Here is a 10868-nt window from a genome sequence, read left to right as displayed (position 1 = left end):
AGATGATAGTCTTGCCCTTGTTTACATTTGCTGAGCTCCATGAAATAGGGGCTCAAATTGATTATGCGATGAAGCAAGGGCTGATAGACCATGAGAAGGAACAGCCCAAGAGGCCCTTTGCACGCAGCTCCAATACAATCATGAGTGGTAGCACCTTTGCACGGCCTTCAAATGTGAGTATGGTCACCACCACACCCAAAACTACCAACCCGTTCACCAATACATCAAACATAACTCCACAAACCTCAACCAGCCAAGCCCGATCTCAAAGGGTCTTTACCTTGCTCTATATGCCTTTGTCCAAAGCCTTAGGGGTCCTGATCAGAAAGGGGCATCTTAAATCGTTGGAACAACGCCCACTACCCAACCCTCTCCCTTCAACACACAACCCTACCAAATATTGTGCCTTTCACCAGTAGCACAGTCATGACACTGATCAATGCTATAGTCTGTGTCATGAGATTTAAGATCTCATTGACAATAAGGTGATAGTGCCTACCCAAAAGCCAAACGTCACTACAAATCCTCTCCCACCATATAACTATGTCCATCTACCCCGGCACATGAACGTCCACATACTGGTTGTCCCTTACGACCCAGTACATATATCACCCATTTCTACTTACCTAAGCCGGCGTTGTTCATCCTTGAGAGCACAGACTTGTGTATAATGAACATGTCTTCACTCTAACCCGAATCAGTGGTGGTGACAGTGGAAGATAAAGGGAGGTCAGCCTTGGTGGAGATGTCAGTCCGTTACCTGAGGGCTATGAGGACTTATCTGAGGAGATGTACAACCCATACTACTATATTGTGCCAATTAATCAAGTTAAGTCGGAAGTGGTGTTTCCAATTGAGATAGAGGTCAGTGTAGTTCGAGAAGATGGCCCAAGTTAGAGATTAGATGATCTAGCCGATCTGGAGGAGGATATAGACAATTTGTAGTTCTTTGATGAGCAAGATCAAGGGGACGTGCATATTGACTAGTTTGACCTGAACGGATCAACAGACAATTCTGGATGGCTAAGTGATGAACTCGATAGAGATGAGGGAATTGAATCGAAGCTGGAAGAACAGAAAGCGAGAATAGCTGCGATGGCCGAAACGGCTGATGGAAAGGGTAAACTGCTGGAAAACACCAGTGTACAACAATTGGCTTAGAAACTGGGCATTGTTAGTACTGTACATACTGAACAAGAAGACGTGCTGGAGCATTTTGAGCAAGAAATGAGTGGAAACAACTGGGAAACTGGAAAAGCCCAACACCCTGCAGGGGAGATTTGTGATGACAAGGTAATCCCTACGAAGTCGGATGAGTGCTTGTCGGCTGCCAAAGGAGTCTGGTGGGATGATGCCGACCTACATCTAGCTTACACTAATGAAGATTGGGTTGAAGACCTGCCAGACAACACTTGGTACTCTGAAGAGGTCGACCATATGACAAGAAGTGGCCAATATTTCAAACCACCGCATCTGGACTAACTCGAAGCCACCGAAAATGACAAAGAGGTAGATAAATAGAAAGAAAAGCAGTTAGAGGAAGAGGTTGTGCTGAAACAGTTGAAGAAGATTCAAGTTGATAAATCTATCTGGGTCTGCTTATGGCTTCGTGAGTGCACAGATAAGCTGTACTATCGGTGATGGATAAAGCTAAGTTGTCTATCGACACCACCCCAGAACAACTGGTGGGATTAGTCTTCCCGGGAAGCGTTGCACCAACTTTGATATTTTCAGACAAGGAATTACCGCCAGAAGGCTCTACACACAACAAGCCTCTATACATATCTATAGAGCGCTGAGAAAAGTGGATACCAGTGCTATTGGTTCGCACCAGGTCAACAATCAATGTCTATCCTTGTCGCACGGCTTATGCTATTGGCCTAAAACCAACCGATTTTGTGCCTACAGCCCAGGTGATCTGGGCATATGACAATACAAGTAGAGAGGTGATGGGGACAGTGCAAATCAGAGTACAGGTTGGCCCAGCTCAACATGACATCGAGTTCCATGTCCTGGACGTTCCGACCACTTTCAACTTACTACTTGGGTAACCCTGGTTGCACCAAGTGAAAGTTGTCTCTTCCACCCTCCACCAAATGTTGAAGTACCCCCATGGGAAAGGGGTAGCCATAGTCTTTGAGAATTAATCTATATATCCTTCGCCAGAGGTCACTACACATGTGTTGGAGATTGTGCATGGTGAAGAGGATATTTTCCTTCCAAGGTTTACCTTGGCTGAGGCCCGGGTAGTGCAGAATATCTTGGCCATCGATGAGAGCTTGTATGTCAACGTCCAATCTATGTACTTCAAGAATAAACTCTAATACATGCCAGAAATGGGGTTGGGAAGGAGTGGCCGAAAGGGCGTTATTGCATTGGCCGATGTGCCACATAACCCGCATGCCTTTGATCTTGGCTATACACCCACCAAAGATTACTGGTAAGGAAAGGAAAAGAAATATCAGGAAGAGCCAGAGCTAAGTAGACTGGGAAGCGCTACGAGCTTGTGCATAGAACAATCTGGGGAACCCAGAATGGTTATTTTGTCAGAGAGGGTGAAGACTTCCCATTCTGTGGTTTCCTCGAGCCCCAGTTTAACTCTAAGAAGCAGCGGGTTTCGGGCTTTGAGATTTTCTTTGACTTGTAGTTACAGGATAGTGATATGGAAGAAATGGCTGAACCAACTGCTGAAGCTGTAAAGAGTACATAAATTGATTCCGACAGCAACAAACTTGAAGTAGGAACAGCACTGGCATGTCTTCTTTCGAATTCTCCAATCAACTTAGAGAACTTGGGGGATAACTTGACCACTTCCATGATTGGAGACCAACCGGGTGGAGACCCTTCTAGCGGAATCTTGGATGCATCTGACACACCATCCCTCATCTGGCAGCTACAGAAGAGCTACCTGTCTAGCAGTTATGGGTCAGGTAGTGAGCCAGAATCCGATTCCACAGAGCCTATTGAGTCGGAATTAGATTTTGGTTCTTCTGAGTCTAGGTCTGGTATTCCTAGGGTTGATAACCCGAATGCCGAGGTTTTGTCCAGGTTGTCATTTTCTTTTTCCTTTGAGTTGGTTGTAACCGAGGAACTGGATCAGCTTGACCTTGTGAATAAGAATCCCACTGCAGATTCTGAGTATTTCTCTGTGCCTTTTGTTTATTGTATTGATCATGATTTTCGAAATTTTAATGAAAACGATGAGGAAGGAATTCCTCTGGTTTTGAAAATTTTGATTAATCAAGAGAATGAGAGGTTTGCAAAACCCCTTACTGATGAAATCATTGCTTTTAATATGGGTACTTAGAAGGATTCTGGTCTAGATCGGGTCCATGTTGTCTTTGGACGAACGCGAGCACATAGTCGCTTATTAAAAGATTTCAAAGATGTTTTTGCGTGGTCCTACGAAGACATGCCTGGAATCGATCTTAAGATTGTATAGCATCGGATCCCTTTTGATTCTGAGGCCCGACCCATCAAGCAGAAGTTACAAAGAATACACCCGAATTGGGCTTTGAAGATTAAGGAAGAGGCCACCAAGCAGATAGACACAGGGTTCTTGCTAGTATCTGAATACCCAACTTGGTTGGCCAACATCATCCCGGTGCTGAAGAAAGATGATAGAATTCGAGTGTGTGTGAACTTCAGGGATTTGAACGGAGCCAGTCCGAAGGACGATTTTCCTCTGCGGCACATGGATGAATTAGTGGACTTTGCCACGGGCCATGCATTGCTCTCCTTCATGAATGGATTTTTTGGGTATAATTAGATTCTAATGGCACCCGAAGATAGAGATAAAACTACTTTCACTATGCCGTAGGGAACCTACTACTAACGGGTGATGCCATTTGGGCTGAAGAATACCAGGGCGGCCTATCAATGGGCTGCAACCACAATTCTACATGATATGATCCATAAAGAGGTCGAGGTGTACGTGGATGACATGATTGTCAAGTCCAAGGAAAGAGAGGGCCACTACACCGCCTTGAAGAAGTTCTTTCAACGGATCAGAGAATACTGACTGAGGTTGAATCTGCAGAAGTGTACTTTCGGTGTAACAGCAAGGAAAATGCTAGGTTTCTTTATCACACAGACGGGCGTCGAGGTAGATCCTTCCAAAATCAAGGCCTGCTTAGAAATGCCACCACCAAGGACTAAAAGTGAGGTGTGAGGCTTTCTGGGTAAAGTGAAATTCATAAGACGATTTATTTCTAAATTAACCTTGACTTGTGAACCACTATTTGGTCTCCTGAAGAAAGGAAAGAAGTTCCGATAGGATGATCAATGTCAATTCACTTTTAAGCAGATCAAGAAGTATCTTCAAAATCCACCTGTGTTGTCATCACTAGAGCCAGGGAAACCCTTGATTTGGTATCTGTTAGAAACGGACACAACGATGGGATGCGTGCTCGTTCAGGAATCTGAGGATAGAGTGGAGAAAGCCATCTATTACCAGAGCAAGAAAATGCTGGAATATGAGACCCGCTGTATGCCGCTGGAAAAGCTTACTTAGCCCTAGTATGGGCTACCAAGAAGTTGAGGCACTACTTGTTAGCTCACTCCATAATTCTAGTTTCAAGATTAGATCCCATCAAATATCTCTTTGAGAAACCAGCGCTTACGAGTACGTTAGCCCACTGGTTGCTTCTCCTCTCTGAATTTGATTTGAAGTATGTTACTTGCAAGTTTGTCAAAGGGAGAGCGGTAGCGGAGTTCCTGGTAGATTACCCAGTGCAAGGGGATGAAGTGGTCGAATACCTGTTACTAGATAAAGCTATTCTGCAAGTCGAAGAAGAGATTTGGACAATGTACTTTGACAGAGCGTCTAACCAATACGATTATGGGATAGGGGTGTTGCTGATAGCACCCGACAATTCCCATATAGCCCTAGCCTTTAAACTCTGATTCAAGGTATCTAATAACGAAGCAAAATACGAGGCGTGTATCACTGGTTTGGAAGCCGCTTTGGAACTAGGGGCAAAAAGATTAGACGTCATTGGGGACTCGAACGTAGTTGTGTCTCAAGCAAAAAGAGACTGGAAGGTCAAAGAAGAAAAGATGAAGATCTATCACCAAACCCTGGATGTTCTGATTCTTAGGTTCGAGAAGCTGACTTTCATGCTAACATGTGAGGCTAACTAGGCATGCAAGCAAGACATAATGAGGGAAGGCTAACCCCTCCAATTTTGGACTTTAAAAGAAGATTTTTGTCACTGAAAAATCTCTGAATTTCAGTGGTCAAAAGGCCCGAAAAGTTTGATTTGAATGTGATGAAAAATGGTGCAAAAGTCTAAATAATTAAGCAACAAGAATGGTAGATTACCCCTTAACACAAAATAGCCACAAACCATCATTTTAAGCCTAAAAAACAGAGTTTTTTATAGTTGAAAACTAGCCCAAAAACAATGCAAAAGGATGGCAAAACAAGTATTCAAAGCAAATATACTAATAAAGTAAACTACCTCTTGAAGCATAAGCACAAATTAAGCAACATTCCAAGCTTAAACCTTCTTTTAGAGCACAAACAAGACTCCAAGAGACCTCAACGCCAAGGTGGCCAAGTTTGATTAAGGGTTGATGTGCAAAAGTGTAGGTAAACTAGACTTTAAGGCACAAAATAACAAGAGAGATAGAGAACTCTAGAGAGAGAGAGAGAGAGAGAGAGAGAGAGAGAGATTTTTGGTCTAAAATGTCTAACCCTCTAAAATGGGGGAGGAACCCCCCTATATATAGAAAATCAAGTCTTGAGCTTGAATACATCCTCCATACATGTGTATGAAGATGCAGCTCCATAAGCAACAGCTGGCACAGTTGGCAAACAAATATCTAGAAAAGAGGACCAATGGTCGTCGACCACCGCTAGTTGCCGACAGGCACAATCCATGGTCGACAAATCCCAGGGCTGGCCAACAGGTCACCCTCTTTTTCGGGCAAGAGGCAACAAGATCTTAGTTCAAAAACATGCACAAAACGGACAAGGTTTAAAGGCTCAAAGACAAGGCGTTCTAGCGACGACTTTAGGCGCTCAAAACGAACACAAACAAGCACAATCATCGAGTGCACAAACGATGATGTCCAAGTCTTGAGAACGGTAAAAAATGGGGTGTCTACAGTTGCCCCTTGTTGACAGAACTCAGAAGTCATGAAATGACATGAGTGAATGTCAAAGCCCAGAGAACCTATTTTTGGCAAGGCCAAAGACTTGGACAAGCAAACAAACAAGACAAAACATATGGTTGCACCCGCAAGCTGCCTACGCATCCCTTTGCAAGGAATCAGACCAGCGTAGTTCTGGGGCAAAATGCAAGTGATATGCATGATGCAAGAATATAACTTATAATCATGCAATGAGACTATAACGAAGCATCTAAATGCAAATATTATGCAAAGAAATGCTACAGTTTAACCGAAACAAGGTACAACAAACTCAAACATGAGCAAGTAAACATGAACCAAACCACATTTCATGCAGAAAGGATGTAAGAAAATTATGCAAACTTAACTACACATCACATAGGAAAGGCAAAGAATAACAAAACCATGGGGTGCACCTGAGGTGTCAAACAAGATCCTAACACATCGCATGCGGAAGGAGAGAAGTGATGGTATGAACACCGGGATGTACCGGACTATTCTTAACCAAAGGGAACGGTGATAAACACCAGAACACATCCAAATATTCGTAACGAAAACAAGGAGTGGTGATAAACATCGGAACACGTCCATATGCTTCTAACCAAAACAGGGAGTGGTGGTAAACATCAGAACACGTCCAAATGTTTCTAACTAAAACAAGAAGTGGTGGTAAAAATTGGAACACGTCCAAATGCTTCTAACCAAAACAAGGAGTGGTGATAAACATCGAAACACGTCCAAATGCTTTTAACCAAAACATGGTAAATTGAAGGACATGAATGATCTCACCTGGAACTTCTCTGAATGAACCGTACATACAATATCGTGCCTACATAAGAAAGAGACTTAACAAGCATAACATAGTAAGAGTCCATGTTCTGTGCAAGACGAATAATCAGGCAATGTTAGAGACATGTTTTATGCAAAACATGCGAGAAACAAAACAGAAGCATATTCTATGCAGCGTGAGCCAGAGCATGGTCTGTGCCACATTAGGATGCATATTCTATGCAATAGTACAAGATGAATGTTCTATGCAGTGATCAATAGTAGAAAATGCATGTTCAATGCGAGATTAACAGCATGTTCTATGCAAAACACCAAATGCATGCTCTATGCGAATGGGAAACAGAAGCATGTTCTATGCAAATACAAAGAGTGCACATTCTATGCAACATCTCATGTGAAAGGCACGTTCTATGCAACGACAAAGAGATACATGTTCTATGCAATGACAAAAACGTGTTGGATAAAGCTGACACAGTCGCAACTTCCGATTTACCTCTCGGAAGAGTTGCAATATGTTTTAAAAGGATACACCTCATTGACGTTGATTAGTGTTGAATCATGCACCGAAGACACGGTTCGGAGCTCCGCAAAGACAATTTGAGCTTAAAAGTGAACTTTTCTTGCACTTTCTCGAGAACCAAGGGCACAAAACAACAACAACACCCAAATGAAGAACACTGGAAGCTTGTCGGCCACCAGGGAGACCTGTCGGCCACACTTGAAAGTTGTCGGCCACCGATGGCAATTTCGAGCCATTTTGGTCATTTTGTATCGGGTCTTTATATTTACACCGTCAAACTTCATTTCCTCACACCTCCCTTGCCGAAATTCTTTGCTTTCTCACTCTAGACACTTTTTCCCTCTAGATCCATGCTTTATACGCGTTTTCCAACGCCCATCGCGAAGTTGATTTGCTAAAACCTCTTGATTTCTTTCGTTTTGAACCGATTGAAATTTGATTTTGGTACTTTTTTCTTCATTTCCACCACTTGAAGCTTGTTTCCCTCGAGTTTCTATTAGGTTCTATGCCTTTTCCCGGGCTTTGAATTTTTCTCCTATTTTCTCTCTCTTAGGGTTGACTTTTGTTGACTTTTGGAATTCTCCACCCATTTTGCTCATTTTTTCCCACTTTCTTATCCCCTTTCCAGATGGCAGACGACATCCCCCATCACGGAGCTTCTCCAGGGATGGAAGCAGATCCCGAGCATGTACCATTACCACCCAGGGTTCGTCCCTTTGACCAGGAGACATATCACCCTGAGGTGCATGTGCTGCCGCCCGATACTATTCCTCATTTCCGAGTTTTTGCATGAGATGTGCCAGAGGATCTCTTGCTACGAGTGCCAGAGTCTCATTTATCCTACGGTGCAACCGAGGTATATACTATACTCTTACATTTTCCGTAATGTAGCTTGTATTTCTTGCACAGATCACGCTTACGCTGTCTTTCATCTGTTTATCTCAAACACATCCGTGCACTATAATTCTTACGCTACCTTCTCAAACACATTCTAATTACAGGGGGACTCTCACTCTATCCAAGGATACGGAGCCACATCTGCGATGGAGTGGTATATGGACCTCCCCGTTGGCGTCTGCTAGATTGTCGACGAGGCCGGATTCGGCTTATTCTGTATGGGGCCATCGCGTCTCATAGCGAGCAAGCCCTTCCTTGGTGCACTAGTAGAGAGATGGTGGGACACCACCAACTCTTTCCACTTCTCTACCGCGGGAGACATGACGATGACCCCCTATGACTTTGCTGTGCTCACTGGCATCAAGGTAGGGGCTCGGCCGATCCCTTACGATACTGACATGGGTGAATGGCAGGCCGCTTGGATCTACCTGATAAGGGCACACCCACCTCTCTTTTGATCAGGATGGCTCGATATACTTGGTTTGCGAATCATTTGAGAGGCACAGAGCTAGAGACCTGAGAGGAGATAAAACAGTACGCCTGAGGCTTCTTGATGCTCCTCTTTGGCACCACTTTGTTTGCCGACAGGGCGAACACTGTCAGGCTATATCTCTTGAGTGCTTTGGTGGACTTGTCTTGGGTCCGGCTTTATGACTGGGGTGACACTGGCCTCGGTACCTTGTATGGCTAGATGAGCTCGACATCCCGCAGGAGCGGAAATAAAGTCGGCGGCTACTAGAGAGCCTGGGAGGTAAGCTTTACTTTTCTGCTTTGCACTTTCTGTAGACTGCACACACACATAGTCTGACACTGCTTTGCATTTGAACTTTCTATACGCTACACTATATACTCTGCTTTTTGTACTCTGTATTTTCATACTATATTCATACTTTGTACCTGACTTCTGTATGTACTCATTCTGCACACCATACTTGCATCTGATACACCTATTGTGGTTGACATATACCAACTGCCTTTTCAGGTCCCACCTTTACCAACAGCACTGGTGGCAACAGTAGCAGGACCATCAGCACCCCCTCCAGTAGTAGGGAAAGAGAGATGGGTTCCTGCCTGCAGCCTAGGCCGAGCTAGGAGTGCCCGAGATGAGAGTGGCCCTTTAGAGCCTATTCTGAGCGAGGCTCATACTGAGACTAGCGAGACCGAGGAGGCTATGGGTCAGCTCGCTGAGTCATCTGAGAGCGGATACAATGACGCTGGCTCGGATTCTGCTAATGGTGATGTTGATGCCAAGGAGGGCTTTGAGGTAGAGGGCGACGACGACTCCGGTTCCGATTCTAATTCAGCATCAGATTCAGATAAGGGTGCGGATGGAGACAGCTTTGTAAAGTCTGCTCCACCGAGAAAGAGGACGAAGAGGGCTTCTAGAGCTTGCGATAGCTGGCACTGATTTCTTGTATTTTTCTTAGTTCTTTTTTTTTCTAGTAGTGTTAGCACATTGTACATTTTAGACAGTTTTATTTTCTTAAAAAACTTGTACCCTTGTGTAAAAAAAGGTAACCGTGATCGGAATGAAAACCAGCTTTTTTTTCCGATGAAAAAGTGTTGTATTTTGCATCCTGAGCACTGCACAAGCACCACATCGTATAAAAACAAGATTGATGGAAATTGAACATCGTATTAGTACAACCTTCTTAATCAAGTAATGAACCGACCAACACTTAACGAACAGAGTAAAACAACTTGATGAACAACTAATAATAACAACTCGACAATCAATGCAATACAAATACAACTCGATGAGCAACACAACAACTTTATAAACAAATTGAAACAACCTGATAAACAATTCGAAGCAACTTACAAGCAACTCATCAAAACTATTAAAACAAGACTGCAGAATGCACCAAGAGCAGAACAAAACATAGGTTCTCAGTGCTCTCAACACACAGGAAGACCACAAGAATGTTGTCAGCAATGAACAGAGGCTATCGGCCACCAATGGCCGTCGTTCGGCTACAAAAGGTGTGCGTCGGCCATCAACACTAGACGGTCGGCCATCAGTGCAAGGGACCTTCAGATTGTTGCCACATGTCTTCCACTCAGTGCCTTATCTTCTACAAAAGTTGAGACTTCGTAGGTTCTTCATTCCAGCTTTGTTTTTTCCACAAATGGAGCCATTCTTTGCCGAAAAACCCTCAAATTGGATTGCAACTGTAGATGGATCGGAAAAAGTGAATTTCTAGGGTTTCGGGATAAATGCACTATTCCTGCTAAGTTGTTCTCCGCTGTGTTTTCCATTCCTTCATGTCGCGGCTAGGTGTTGGAACCCAGTTACACATGTTTTCAGCTTTGGGGGACAAGAGATATGTCCGTCAATTGAAGAATTTCAAGTTTTGATGGAATCCCGGCGTGACGAGAAAATCCTGCCTCAATCTCGTTTTAGCCACACCCAAGCTTTAGAAAGGATGTGTGGGCTCACTTTACATGAGGCTAAATCCTTGGTTTACAATGAAGAGCTGGATATCCCCAGTTTGATTCATCGATTTTCTGACGCCGGTGACCGCGG

This window comes from Camellia sinensis, chromosome 14, assembly GCF_055761805.1.
Source record: "Camellia sinensis isolate YWXY chromosome 14, ASM5576180v1, whole genome shotgun sequence".
NCBI lineage: Eukaryota > Viridiplantae > Streptophyta > Magnoliopsida > Ericales > Theaceae > Camellia > Camellia sinensis.
Note: the sequence above shows the minus strand (reverse complement) of the source record.